Raw genomic sequence first — 16679 nt, forward strand, 5'->3', positions numbered from 1 at the left:
CCTAAAGTGTTATGAAGTCTTAGATAGAAAAATGATTTAAAAATGTTGATCTTGGTTAATTTAGCTTACTTTAAAGTGGTAAGATTGACTTAAAAAGTCTTGATTTAAAAGTATTTATTTTGTTTAAGTTGGCTTACTTTAAAATGGTAAGTCTAGCTTAATAATCTGACTTAAAAAGGTTAATCTTAATAAAAATGTTTTACTTGCAAAAGATAAGTTTTATGAATAGTTATCATTACCAGAAAAATGTAATGAAGTGGAAATACATGTCTAGAAAAGTTATGTCTAAGGAAAGACTTGGTATTTAAGTGTGTCTTTAGGACCCACCTCTCTTTTCTGGGAACTAACCTGGTGTATATCCACAGATTATGACATAATTATGTTATAAGTTTTGTTAAAACTTTACTTTATAAAGTGTCGTTGTGGTGTAAGACTTTCAATGATAAATGATGATTCAAGAAATACATAATCTTGAATCGGACGGATGAAAGCTATTAAGTTCATTTTAGATCAGAAGTTTTATTTTCACGTAAAATGTTATTTCTTAAGAATAATAATTATCAAAGTGGCCTAATTAGCGTTATTTTGATTTTGGCGTGATGAAGAGTTCGAGAAGAGACCCGATGAATTAAGCTCACCTGGAATCGAGAAAACAATCTACACGGCATACTCAGGTGAGGGAGAAAACATCGTGATACAGTGGTGTCCGAATATGCTCCAGGACCTCCAAACTCCCTCACAAGTTTGGAGTTGTCTTGGGTATTAAGAAAGCTTGTACTTAATCAATTGTTAGTTTTGTTTGGATTAAGTACAACAATATTTCTTATGCCGAATTATGTTAGGTTATGTTTATGTATGAAGATGCCATGATTATTCCTGTTTAATATTGCTTGAATAATTGTTATAAGAATTATATGTATGAGATAATTGTTAAATTCAAAGCTTAAAAACATGTGTTATAAATAAGAAAACTTTTCATTGAGAAAATAGATTTAACTAAGTTTTAGCTTTTCTCGCTTGAGCGAGACAACTCTTACTTGAGCAAGAAGTGTCCAGAGAAAACAAGTTTTCTCGCTTGGGAGAGACAGCTCTCGCCAGAGCTAAAATATGCACAAAGAAAACTGGTTGTTTTCTTGCTTGAGCAAGACAACTCTCGCTTGAGCGAGAGGGCTCGATACAGACAAGACTTCTTAAATCGTCTGAACGATAACTCTCACATGTGCGAGAGTCTAATGACATTTTTTCCATCAAGAATTCATTCACTTCCAATCCTATTCAATAAAACCTAAAACACCTTTATTGGAGATAATGTTCTTTCAACAAAATAAATGTTGTAAAGATGAATGATTATATGAAACTCTTGGAAACAATACAAAGAAGAGTTGCCATATCTAAAGTGATGTATGTAAAGAATTACATGGTTAAGGATGAGGCCCGCAAGTGTTATATTATGCCCACGCAGCGAGATCATCTAACCGTAAGAGGCTTGGCTTGAGAGCCATCCAGGGTGATTCAGCAATGATTCGTAGTGGTGCTAAGAAGTATTATAGGCCCATGCATCAAGATCCTCTGACCGTAAGAGGCTTGGCTTGAGAGCCGTCCAGGATGATTCAGCGATGGTTCATAGTGGTGATGAGGTTTATTCTCTATGGTTTAAAGGTTGAGATCGGGTCCCACTAGAAGCATTCCCGATGGGAGATGTCTTAGGATGGGTAGATCGTTATAAAAGATGGATTAAAAGATTTAATTTGCTAACTTTGGTTAGTGTGCATATTCATTGTGAATAATGTAGTGGAGATGAAATTTATGGGAGATGAACGAGCCCCGAGATGTAGAGAGGGACGGTGATTCGTCAGCAAAGTCTTGAGGGAGATTCTAGGTGATACGAGTCAGTGTATTCCTGGATGAGGTATTCTATTGGATCGGACAATGCTTACAACGCAAACTAGACGATCTCTGAGAACCCCTCTTTGCAATCAGGATCAATGAGAGCGATGCTCAGAAAGTGTTTTATACGACACCGTCTTGAAATGGACAGTTCCGTTGGAACAAATCGATCATATATATATCCTTGCGAGGAATAAGTTTTGGTGCGATCAAATCGACTTATTATGGGACCTGTACTCTCAGTTATTTCTGAATAGTTATTAGGAGGATAATGGTGTAAGGATGGTGTACATATATATAACATGCATACATGGTATTCATCGATATTGATTCTAAAATCATAAGTTTTATACTTCATTCATCATTTATATATGCGTGTATGATCATATGATATATATGTACTTGTTCTTTGTCTTGGGGTGATATTCTGCATAATTCCACGACATCAATGATAAGTTTTTCATTAGATGTTTTACTCCGTCTCTTTCTTTCTGGTGTACTCGTATGCATCCATGTTTAGATGGACAAATCGGCGATGATCAGGGGCTACCGCTTTACCATGTCCCAGGAGGGGACATGGAGCGTTGAAGGAAACAAATACGTACATTGGTCCCTACGACCTGGAATTGGATCTCGTATGTGATGACTCTATGTTGCATCTCCCGGCACATTACGCAGTTCAGGAAGCATCGTTCATCCTACCAGAGCGAAGGTCCGTACCCACCGGTCCATCCGCACCAGTTGAGGCACGAGGCAGATCGGAGGTTGTCAGGACCTGGCCCCAACCGGGATTCTCATCTACTGACTCAATACTAGTGTGACGGAAGGAGCAGGCATGACTACTTCATCGGGGCCGAGGGGGTACACCTCGGACCCTTCGATGGATTGGGCAGAATATGAGGTGGTGGAGGACGAGGATGATGACTGCGTAGAGTTAATTTGCATAGAGGATTCGGTGGAGGTTATAGAGATCTCTTCAGACTCGAAGATCGAGGAAGACCCGAGTGAGGTTTCAATGCATCACCAGTCTAGGAGCTCCTTTCTTTCTTTTGATAGGAAACCTGTGTAGGGTACTTTTGTAATGCCAACACCCCTGATATTATTTTATTTTTATTTGTATTTTTAGTCTTTGTTAGGGGCGAAGAATAGACTCCGCCATGTATTTTGTAAACCATGATATACGTATTACAAATTCAAGAATTGATTAATGAGAAATATTCAGAACAGAATTATGTTTCGTTCAATTACATTTTAAGTATTAAGAAATTATTTCCGCAAAAGTTTGAAAATGTGACGGGAGAATAGATAAAATGGAAAAAATGATTTGTAAGTTATATGTTACATAAAATAAAGAAAATTGTTTTTACTTATTTTTCCAAGAGATTAAATATAGTAATTATGAAATGATTTTTAGGGCGTTACACGATCGATCCAAACAATGAGGTGAAGATCACAAGTTAAAATATTAGAAAGAAGATTATCAATAAAGGTGAAGGAAATAGTTTTAAACATTGTAAGGTTCAAGCCATATAAAAGATTGTGCAATTGAACAACAAGATTTACTATGAAAAGTTAAGTCTTCAAAATAGATGGACTACATAGAAAGAATAGAAATTGGATCCATTCAATATTGTCTTAGAAAGAAAAAAAATTCCCAAAAGGGACTTCAATAAGCTCATACAAGTGTTGACCAATATTACTACAAGAAGAAAAAAAAGATTGAGCCGAGATAAAAGGCTAAATGAACGTGTTCGCTATCATCTTCAAGCACCACGTCCCCATTCTTGATAAAGTAGTCATTTGTTAGGAATAAAACTTACCCATTTTTTGGATTATATTTGTTAAGACTTTTTTACTCCAATTGATTACATTTGTAGTGAATTGACTCAATTTTAATATAATTTGTTTATAAATGCAATTATCAATGTCTTATAGTTAATATTTTTTGAGGTATATTTTGGAATGAAACACAATGATTCACACCAGACGACCAGTCTGGGTGAAGTTGTGACACTGCATTCGTTCACTCTTGGATTGAGTGGATATTTGGATATGATGTTCCTAACATATGGAACTTAAATATGAACGATCAGATTAGTGAAGTGTGCAATGAAGCTCTTTTAGGGAGAGTCGCAGCTCGTTGAGCGAGAATGACACATCAGCCATGAGTAGTCCTATAAATCAGTGTTATTAATACCGTACCAGTCATCAAACCGGTTAGGGACTAGTATAGCGGTTCAACAGGTCGTTCACTAATTAAACCGCATACCGACGAAATTAGATATACAAATATAATATATAATATTAACATTGAAAAATCAATAAAAATCAATATTTTTTATTTTCAGTAAAAAATTAATTTTAAATAAAAATCGGTCGATATGACCAGTACAGTTCAATTGAAAATCGGCAGGTATGACCAATTTTAGCTGGTTTTGACCGGTATGATTGCATGACCGATATAATTATTGTACCATACCGGTATTGTGATATTGTATTCGTTAACCGTTGAATCAAGAATAGTTTTGGATATTATGTCCCTAACATATGAAAATTCAATATGAATGATTTGGTCGATGTAATATGGAAAATTGTTCTCCTTAAGCAAGAATTTGACAAAATTTATGGATATTTTTGGTAAGCAAAAATGGACAAATTTCTACAACTTAGGGCAAAGATATTATTTTTGAAAACTAAACATTCCCCTTCCTTCATTATCGATTTCTTAAGCTCAGGCTAGTAATTTTAGGACTTTTTCATCTTATTGGGGAGTGTGATTTGAATATTGAAGGCAATGCAACCTTACAGACCTAAACTTGGTGCTCTTTTATGGATGATCTTCATCTTTTCTTACTCATTGTGTTGGTTTCCATGTAAATGAGTAACTAACTCCTAAGTTATTGGAATTGGATGTAGCTACTCATTTTGATGTACCTATTTTGATTCATTTAAATTTATTCATGTTTATGCATTGATTTCTATGATTTATTCTTGTTTTTAATGCTCGTTTTAGTTTGATTACCTATAGCATGATTTTAGATGTTGAATGTGTTGGAAGATATCACATGTTTGAATTTGAACTAGAATATATCATATAGTGAGCCTAAATTCTAGGAATAGTTAGATTGATTAGTGAATGTAACATCCAAGCTTATTACAATTTACTTTGCTAACCACTCAAGGATTGATGGTTAGGGAAGTGAGTTGTTGATCATCTCATTAGAGAACTAATGATTCTAGATAGAAATGATGTTGAGGAAATCAAAGTTAAATAGTTTTGTGAGTTAAATCATTTGGATATTGAAATGTTGAGTAGGGAAATATAATCTCAACGCTTTTATAACATTTAACTTTAATATAATTTCTAGTTATTTAGTTACAAAATCAAAACCTCATTTAATAAAACTCTTAGCTCAAGACTATAATTATTGTCAAACAACTTAATATCGCTCAAATTCATATGGATATGATAACTCTTTATACTTATTTGAACCACCCGACTCAATATTTCATTGACTATTTTGTCGATTAGTAGTAGTTGCCTCCTTCAACAAGTCAGTGTAGCAAAGTTGTTCGACAACTTCAACTGAGTACACTTGGAAACCAATTTCTTAGCTTGAATATCCATTTGCTCCCAACGAAGTGCAAGGTTGACTTCATTTTTACTAGTTTTCTCCTAAACTTGAACCTTTTCTTTCAGCAAAAGGATTTGAACAATAATTTAAAAACTCCGACGATTCACTTATTTGTTTTTTTGAGAAGAAGAAATTTAAGATGATTAACTCACCTTGATAAAAACTTAAATGAAAAGATGTTCAAGGGAAATACATGGTATCATAATGCAAAACTCTTCATGTTAAAAGAAAATATAAAAGCTTAAATAAAAGAATTACAAGATGGAAGATTTCACATGGTCTAATATCGCAGACTACGTCTAGTTTCTTGTAAATACCGAGTTTCTAGTATAATCAATCACTCATTACAACAAAAAATATTGATTGTACATCTAGGCTCTTTACACTAAACAATACAATATCGTAGATTGCTTCTAGTTTCTTGGTTACACCAAGATTCAAGTATAATCAATTGTCGATTACAACAAGTGTTTTTTGCGCACCTAGACTCTTCAAGCTAAACAATATAAGTATTGTTTGCACACTTAACATTTCTATACTCAACATTAAACAACAGTGCATGTTTAAAAAGACTTTATGAATTGTAAGTCTTTCATTATCATAGTCAAAGAGTGAAATAAATATGAAAAAGAATGTAAACATTGTTTGACCAATTATCTTCACATACTTTTAAATAAAATAAAAACAACAAAAATAGTAGAAGCTAAAAATATATAATAAAAAATGTGAGCACAACACTTTTGATAAAAAAAAATTAATCAGATTTGATTTCATCAAAAAGTAAGTTAATGATTAAAATTTGAAAATAAATCAAACCAAATAGATCAAATAATATTATATCAATCTAACCATGAAGCACAAATAAATCAAAACAATGAGATTCCATTAAGGGAACAAATAACTTATATGTTTTTTTTAATTCCGCATCTATTTTCGTTTTATAAATAAAAGACATTAAACTAGTTTTATAAGTCATTATAAACTCCCTAAATGAAGGACACTATTTTAAAAAAGTTTGTGTCAAAATTCAAAATTAAACGATTTAATGAGTCATTATAGACTCATTAAAGGATGAATTCTCTCTCATAGGGATGACAATAGGGTGAAACGGACACGGGAAGTATTTTCCCGTACTCATACTCGCACTATTTACGGGCATCCGCACGGGTAGCGGATATTTGCAAGTACCCACGTGTTTTTAAGTTTCAATATATATTTTATAATAATCATTACATATAAAATAATTATTACATGAATAATTAAATTTATGTACATATTAAATTTATCATATATTTCAATCACTAAAATTCATTATAAAATAATACAAAATTAGATAATATAATTATAAAATAATAAAAATTTAACATACACATATATATATATATATATAAATTATTTAATTAAAAAATAAATTTATAAATAAGCGGGTACCTATGGGGCGAGTATCATGATATCCGCTTCCACCCATAAACTATTTTTATGGGTACCTATTACGGGTATTTTAGCGGGTATTTACGGGCGGATATTTTTGCCATGTCCACTCTCTTAAGCATAAAGGTGTCCAACACTCCTGATAAATAAAGAGGAAGACACATAACAAGAACACACAAAAATAATAGAAAATTGCCTCAGTTTTAGTGCAAAACTATTCTTCCATAGTTGTCAGAATTGTTATTTGGTCATGCCTTGGCCATCATGCCATTTTCCTTACAATCCACCATGTGTCCTCACAATTGGTAAACCACATCTATCTCTATCGACCATGTCAGGAAGACTCCCTATTGAATTATGTGCAATGGCACCATCATAGCTGTTGAAGACACGTGCACTCCTGCACCTATGATCCATCTAGAGATGGCAACGGGCACGGGCGGGCATGGGTAGTAGTTATTCGCTACCTGTTTCAAAATAGAAGAGTAATACCCATATCCGTCTGTACTCGTACGGGTACCCGTGTGCGAGTATTTGCGGGTACCCGCGGGTACAATGAGTACTCGCGGGTTTCCTCTATTATAAATAAATTTTTAAATTTTTACTTCTATTGTGTTTCAAATAAGATGAAACTTAATTATTTTTGTACATTTTTATTAAATATTTGGCAAAAATGCTAAATTTATTGATGTTTTCTATTTGTGTGATTTTTTGTTCTCATTTCTTTAACAAAAAGTATATATTTTCTTTGTAAAACATGTGTGTTTCTACACATATAATAATATTTGTAGGGTGTTTCACCACCAAACTCAATAAAATATGTAAACAAAGTAAATGAAAAAAATATACATAGTGTAATAAATATTAGAATAATGTATTTTTTATTTTAATTGAATATAATATATTAATCATATAAATAACGGGTTCCTGCGAGTACGGGTACATAATACTCGTACCCGCCCGTATGTACTACGAGTATTTTTAAAAACCCGTTTATAATACCCACGGGTACTCGTTTGTGACCCGTACCCGTGCCCTTCCGGATTTACCTATGGGTACGAGTTTTACCCACGAGTACGGTTTTTTTTGCCATCCCTAGATCCATCACTAATGAGCCTTCTCTTACTCCTTGAGATAGGAGTCGACCCACCAAGGAATCTCTTTTTTTCCTTGGTATTTATTTTCTGGCTATTTTTTATTGCTTGTTTTTGTAATAATTATTATACTTTATGATAATGACTTTAATTATATAATAGAAAATTTAAAGGGAAAATTTTATTAATAATAAAATACAATTGTATATTTTTACTAAGAAAGACCATTAATAAATGATATTATTTTTAAGAAGATATCTTTTAATGATAAATATTAAATGCTCATTTCCTAATAAAAATAATATATTTATTTTGCTTTTTGGTTAATTCCTTAGAAACAATGAATGACAAATATAAAAAAAGTATAAGTTTTTCTCCACTAAATTAAAAATAATAAATAAATCAAAATACTAATCACATTAATGATAGAAGAAGATTCATGAGTATTAACTTCTTTTTTCATCTTATCATTTGAATGATTATGATACGCTAGTTCTATTTCTAAAAGTATATAAAACACAACGAATAAAATATTTATACTAGAGACTACATAGTTTTGACTTCCTATTACTCATGGGGATATGTATGCGCAAAACATAACATTGTCAAACAAAAAAATAAAAAATAAATTTTCCCTTTAAGAATAAATAAAATTATTAGGTAAATAGGTGATATAGTATATAATTACCGTTGCTCGATTAACAAAAAAATATTACAAATAAATAGGTAATATAGTATATAAAAAAAATGTTGGCTTCTTGTAACTCACCTAGAGGGAGTGAATAGGTATATAGTATATAATTACCGTTGCTCGATTAACAAACAAATATTACAAATCCTCTTACTCTTTAATCGATTAATAATAGATATAATCGATTAACTCGTTCTGCAGATACTTGATTAACTCGATCTTTAGATAATCGATTAACTCGATCTTTATATAATCGATTAACTAAATAACCTAATTGATTATTTAGTTCTTGTTCTTCAAAAAATAGTTTTCTTTGATCTCTAAGATTACCAAGATTTGACTAAACTTATATGCATTTTAAAGATGATTAAGAACAGTAAATGCATAGAATATAATATGCAAATAACTTAGAATAGTATGCACGTCAAGTAAAGTAAATCAAATAAAACAGAATTGTTAAGAGTTTAGGGTTGATAAGAATGAGACACGACTTTTATCCTAGTTCATTTGCAGGTCCACTTGCAAACTACATCTAGGTCTTCCCTTCTAACATTGGGAGATTTTTCTTCACTATGTAATATAATTGTTTCTTACTAACATAATTCCAATACAACATGCAAGAAATCCCTTCTTGGATCCATTGAGCCATAAACCCGGTTTGACCACTCAACTCGCCTACTCAAATACAAACATCTTTCACGATTTTGGCCCTAGCCGATTTCTCGCTCTACCCAAGACTTCTTTCCTTCGTGAAGACACATACTACCTAACCGCAGCTAGGATTTCCCAAATCAATTCTCTATCTATGGCGATACTAAACACACCAAGAGAATATGCCAATGTCTAAAAACTTATCAACTTATTGATGCACCTATATGTGCAGAATATTCACTCTTCTTGAATCTAAGAACCCTTCTACAAATCTTACAAAACCAGAATATAGAAAATGTAAGATGCAATGTTTCTTTACAAAACATATGACAATTAAGCTCTTTGGAAATCTTTCTAAAGATTCTCCATTTTCTCTCTTGTTCAAAAGAACAATTTGAAAATCATATGAAAGTGTAAGAGTAATGTGATTTTCAGAACTATGTGATATCTATCTGTTTTTCGTTGTGTGTTCTATTCTATTAAAGATATAAAGCAACATGGAAAAACTTGGGTAAATATACAATTATGTTTTCTGGGCATAAAATCGATTATCACTAAACCTTAATCGATTAACGATTCTTTAAAATACAATAAACCAGAAATTGTAACAACCCTTCATCGATAAACCCATACTTAATCCATTAACAGGTTCCCAAGATTCCAATGCTTAATCGTTTAAAATAACTCTTAATCAATTAATGGTTTTTTAAAAAGATATTTCAATGTGATATGAATCTCCTATATGATTTGTAAAAGTATGATCCATGACTTTGAATGATGTATGATATAAAACTCTATTTAAATGCATCAAAATCATATGATCATGTATTTATGCATGTGCATGTAAATCATATATGTATGCATGTAAGTCTCATTTTATTTATGAATGATTTTAGTTTGTTAGACTTTCATTAGGGTTCATCCTAGCCTAGACTCTTTCTAAGCAAACATCTTAAGACCTAATAAAGATATAAAAACACTTAGCCTCTAGATCTTCTTGAATGCTTTAGTTTGTGTGAACTTGAGTCTTGACTTTTGACTTTGTTGAATTGTTCATGCCTTCAAGCTTGTCCTTGATATACACTTTTTGTCTTTATTAATCTTTGTTGTCGATCTTTGCCTTTATCAAACTCTGTCTTCCATATTTATTTTCATCAACCTTTCTCTTCATCAAAATCCATGTGATGCATGCTTGCATATACAATTTGCTCATTGATACATACTTGCATTATACAAAAATAACTTAAGGGTATAAACTATTTGTGAACATTTTTTTGTTCGGCCTAGAAAAAGACAAAACCATTTTTTCTTAAAACAATTGATTTCTCAAAAAAAAAAAAGCAAATGAATTTTTTAAATAAAAAAATAAAAGATGTGCTAAAATTGTTTAATGGGTAATTAATGACCAAATATTGTCTCATTTTTGTTTTTTATTTAAAAAGGATTTTATGTGTGTTAATAGTCACTTGTTATCCTAATTATGGAAGGATACAAATTTCTAAAATAAATCATATTAGAAAATCGTTGTAATTTTCGTTTTCTTTTTAATTGAAAAATAAAATTTCACTCAAAATATCTATTTTGTGATTTTATATAAGTCAAATATTTGATTTTTACTTATTTATAGGTAATGTGATAATTTTAGGATTTTATAGAATCACTATATAATTTTCTATCCAAAAAGGTGTTTTTCGCTACAACAATCTTAAAAAGGTCAAATAATTATTTGAGCTCACGTTTGGGCATTATAACACGTTTTTGACTTTATAAAAATTGTTGGACTCTTTTTAGAGCAAAAATTCATTTTTTAGATATTCTGGAACCCAAGACTACGCAATTCGAATATTTGAATTTATAATTATTTTCAAATTCAAATTTTATTATTAAGGATATGATAATGTTTTGGAAAATGAATTGGTTATGTAAATTATGAGTTCCTTTTTATTTTTATTTTAAAACATGTGTGGAAATCTCTCTTTAAATTAGGAATGATAATGGATACTCAAAATAATACTCGTAACGGGTCAGATCTGGGTTCATATTTTTGACCCGTAGATAATTAGAGCTGAGATTTTGTGACCTGCTGTTTGACGATTCTCGGTCTGGATAATAAGGTACCTAGACCAGCGAGTACTTGGACCCGTTATTCATTCCTAAATCTATATATACAGAAGCATAATTGTAATATTATGTTAATTAATTATAACTCTAATATTATATTGTTAATCTATAATTGTTATATTATATTAATTCATAATTGTAATTGTTATGTTGTTGAACAGTGATATTATATTATTAAGGAGTTTGATTTGATGTTATGTTATTAATTCATAGGAACAATATAATGTTATGTTGATTAAACAGTTCTTACTAAACTAATTTTACATCATAGTGTTGAAGTAGTCACTTTGTTTTTTTATGTTTGATTGAGTAAAATGAGTTGTGTTTAATAGTCAATTTAAACTGTTTTTAAAACTTTAAATTATGTTTTATAATTTTTTTCTATTATTAATTGTCTAAATAACATGTAAGATTATAGAAAACAAACACATAGTTACATAAATTACTCACAATTATTTTTTAATATTTTTGAATTTGTGGGTACCCGCAGATCCACTAGGTACCCAATGACTCAAGGGTAGCAGACCCAACAGGTATCAACACGGGTTTGGGGCGGATCTAGGTCCAAAATTGTACAATGGGGCGGGTTTGGATAATACATTAGCAGACTCATCCAGACTCATTGTCATCCCTACTATAACTAAGAGAAATCACAAACTAAAAAGATAGAAAATCTACAAAAAAAATTAAAAAAATTGATTTATGGGTAAGGGAATATTCATCCTTAACTCTCTTAAATAATTTAATAGAGAGATCCTTTTATTTTAGATGTGAAAATTTTATCACTATAAATAAGAAGGATAAGTGCGCATAGATCTCTCTCCAAAAAACCATTGTAGAAAAATCCAAAAAATACTCATTATCCCTCTAAAAATAGCCAAAAACATTTTTGTAGTTGTACCTCTTAAGCCAAAAAGTGGCAGAGATACACACATAACAAATCATCGACACATTGAAATTATCCCAAACACACAACAAATCTCATATAACCCAAAAATTATCCCAAAAAAGTAGCAAAATAACTTGCAACATTCGTTTTTCTCTATGATGTGTTTAGCATTTTTTTATCACAGAGTTGTCCATGAATTAGTGCAACACTATCCAATTTCCTTGGTGGTCGACAACTAGTTGCGGTCCGGTAGCCTATCTCCAGTCTGACAAAGTCACATCTATAGCCTGAACATTTACAGTAAATCTGGTTAGTTTCTCCTACTAATGTTCTTTTTAGTTTTGGTTTATTGTCAACACCTCTTATAATAAACAATAACTATAATGAGAGTTTCTTTATATCATTAAAAATGTCATTAGTAATATAAGTTTTGGGGAATAATCAAAGATGGAAAAGAGTCGCAATAATGCTTCTCGTCCTCAAATCATCTTTGAATGGTCGCGTTACGAAGCTTCTATTCATTGAATTAATTCCTAAAATTAACAATAAAAACAATTTTAATTAAGTTAATAGTTATCATTATCAATTATTTTTTTACTAATAAATCATTATCAAAATTTACACTTTACACAAAAAAATAAAAATGGCTAACCATATTAAGGATTAAGGGAGGGTCGTTCGTGAAGACTTCTTTTCCTCGACTCATCATTTGGACAGTCGCGATGCGTCGCTTCTACTTCTATTAAAATACTTAACCCACAAACAATTTTCTAAGAAATACATAGCTTTGATTCCCTATAGACTATAGGAATACATATGAGCAAGATTTTATGTTGTCAGACACAACAAATATAAATAAATAAATTTTTCACTTTTTTGATAATTAATTAAATACCAAATAACTCTAAAGTATAAAATAAGCCATACAATTTAATGATGAGTTCCATTTAAAGGAGAGGATAGGATGCTAATATCAGCCATATTCTGTAACTGACTCATGAACCTGTATATCAAAAATCGAAAGCCCATTGAATTTGGTGTTAAAAGATTTTTCTATATTTTTTACCATAAAAATGTAGTGACGACTCTAAGAAAGTTGCACAGTTCAAAATTAGAGTGTGACAACTAACGACTCCGCTAGAGACCTTTTTTCGAGGGTCAAGCTCATAACCACTAATTGCATGGTTAACTATACTTTTTAATTATTTGGTTATTGAATTTTATTTTTCTAACAAAAAAACTCAAATATAAATTTTTATTATTGATTAAACAATTGTTTCTATTATTATAACTTGTGATATGAGTTGTGGTTTGAGGTTATATGTTTCTCACTAAAGTATAGTACTCAATTTTTGACACACATATGCTCTACATCCGAGTATTAGTGATATACTTTTGGATAGCAAAGACATTAGTCTTGTCGGTCACGACATTAGTCTTGTCGGTCACGACCTTAGTCATTTCTCATTTTGGTGATGTGAATCACTCATAATGTTACAAAATATTGTGAGTTAGATGTTCGAGCATGATTATTGGTTCTAACCTCATGATATTTGAGTTTCTCTTCTTTGAAGAGTTGCAATATGGGCACCTTATATGCGGCATATAGTTTGTCAAGACATTCACTTTACCTTAAAGCTCTACCCTAAGATATTGTTCCTTATATATTCCAAACAACCTTGTAGGTGTACCTATTATAAACCTTAAGAAACATATTGTACGATATCATACCATATCATGCACATGTTAGGACTCTTGTTCCCTAGAAAAGTGTCACTTGAAGCCATAATGGTGTGAGATCTCATCTTACAACATAAGCATTTATATAGTCGCCCTATATGGGAATTCCTATTCCCCAAGATAAGGGATTATCACTAAAAAATAAGGCATTTCATCTTTTCCCTAGATCAACTTGAACGATAAGAAAAAATAATTTATATAGTTACATATAATTGTAATGATGGCTATGTTATCCCAAGATATGGTTCATTACCCTAAGGAGTATGCATTTTGCTTTATCACATTACATCTATGCATACATTAACTAGAAAAATACATACCCAAACATTCATTCACTCATTCATTCAACTATTCATTCATTCATTACAATAAAAAATAAAAAAATTCATTGATTGGCTTATGCATTCATTCACTCATTCGTTCATATATCCATTCATTTGTACATTCAAGAATGAAAATCTTCATTGATTGACTTATGGATTCATTAATTACATTATACAATAAAAATCTTCATTGATTGGCTTATGCATTCATTCACTCACTCATTCAATTATCCATTCATTTATGCATTCAAGAAGAAAAGTCTTCATTAATTCACTTATGCATTCATTCATTACATTCAAAAATAAAAATATTTATTGATTGAGTTATAATTTCATTCACTACATTCAAAAATAAAAATATTTATTGGTTGACTTATACATTCATTCACTCATTCATTCAATTATTCATTCATTTATGCATGGAAGAATAAAAAATTTCATTGATCGACTAATGCATTCATTCATTACATTTAAAAATAAAAATCTTCATTGATTGACTTATGCATTAATTTATTGCATTCAAAAATAAAAATCTTAATTGATTGACTTATGAATTCATTCATTACATTCAAAAATAAAAATCTTCATTAATTGGCTTATGCATTCATTCATTCATTCAAAAAGAAAAAAATTCAGTTATTAGCTTATGCATTTAGTCAAAATGAAAACACAACATTCATACATACATCAACATTTTCATCCAACGTACATTATTCATATACTATTCTACTTATTTACTCATTAATTCATGCATTTAAAAAAACTAAAAAAATTATTCATATATTCGTCTACTTATATATTCATTCATACACACATTTAAAAAAGAAAACATATTTTTATACATTCTACTTAGATGTATTTTTATATTATTCATATATTCTCATACATATTTATCCATTCATGAATCCTTACATACATATATAGATAAATGAACCAACAAGACATTGATCTAGTGGTGTAAGGGCTCATTAGATTCCCAAGGTCAAGTGATTTCTAGGAGCGACACTTATTGGGAGGGGCAGCCAAGAACTAAGAAAATGATTAGTTTATTTCTCAAAAAAGGTGAGGAGATACCCTTTGTAGTACCAATATATATATAGATAAATAAAAATCCATCATCCATTGACTTATGAGTGCATTCCTTCATTCATCATAAATACATATACTAAAAAAATGCATCATTTATATTTATATATATATATATATATATATTCATTCATGCACGCATTTATAAAAAAACAAGTTAATCAAACATTGCATTACTAATATCATTTCAATAATTATTATAAATATACATTTCGCTTATTTCATAGCCTAATGCATGTCATATGCACTTAAGATTGCATTTTCATGTAGTTTCATAAATTAAAAATATAGAAAAATGATAAATACATATCACACACTCTCATGCATCAAAAGTTGTATTATCATATCATTCATACATCCCAAAAAAAATTAAATGCATTGTCATATGCATGTCATGCACTTTTAAGCAGCATGGGTTCAAGGTGGGCATTACTTACATTTAATGTATCATTTTGAGTTATAGGTTGCATTTTAATAAATATAATATGATAAACAAAATATATAAAGTTTGTCCATTTCATGCACATCATACATAAAAAAACATTTGTTTTGCATACATTTCATGATCCATTGCCGAGAGTACTCATCACATAAGAGTTGAATACACCCACCATCATATGATCCATTGGTGAGAGCCTAGTTCTTTGTTTTCGAATTCTTACTCCACTATAAGAACCAATCTTGAATACACCCATCATAATATTGTTACCAATGGCAATTTTCAAAATTCTCACATTATGGATACTCGTGTCAATTCTATCTTCCCACAATTTGACAACTAGTTTCAGTTCTCGAAATTCCCACGATTTTGCTAATTGTATCAATTCTAGTACCATAGAAAGAAAGAGAGTGAAATTTTCCGGAAATGTGTCGATAGAGATTATGAGGGAGAAAGAAGAAGTTGAGGAATAGAGAATTCAACTTCGGACAAGAAAAAATGAAGGGAGGATGCCTATATTTATAACATGAGATTTTCTAAGTTCATCCTCCATCCTATGTGGGACTTGTGAGTTGTTTTGATTTCACATCCAAAAGTCTCCACTAATGGCTACAAACAAGTAAGTTCCAACAATCCTCCACTTGAAATTAGAAAGCAATTTCCGGGAATATTTGTGGTCTCAATAAGATTAT

This window comes from Lupinus angustifolius, chromosome LG10 (genome assembly GCF_001865875.1).
Source record: "Lupinus angustifolius cultivar Tanjil chromosome LG10, LupAngTanjil_v1.0, whole genome shotgun sequence".
NCBI lineage: Eukaryota > Viridiplantae > Streptophyta > Magnoliopsida > Fabales > Fabaceae > Lupinus > Lupinus angustifolius.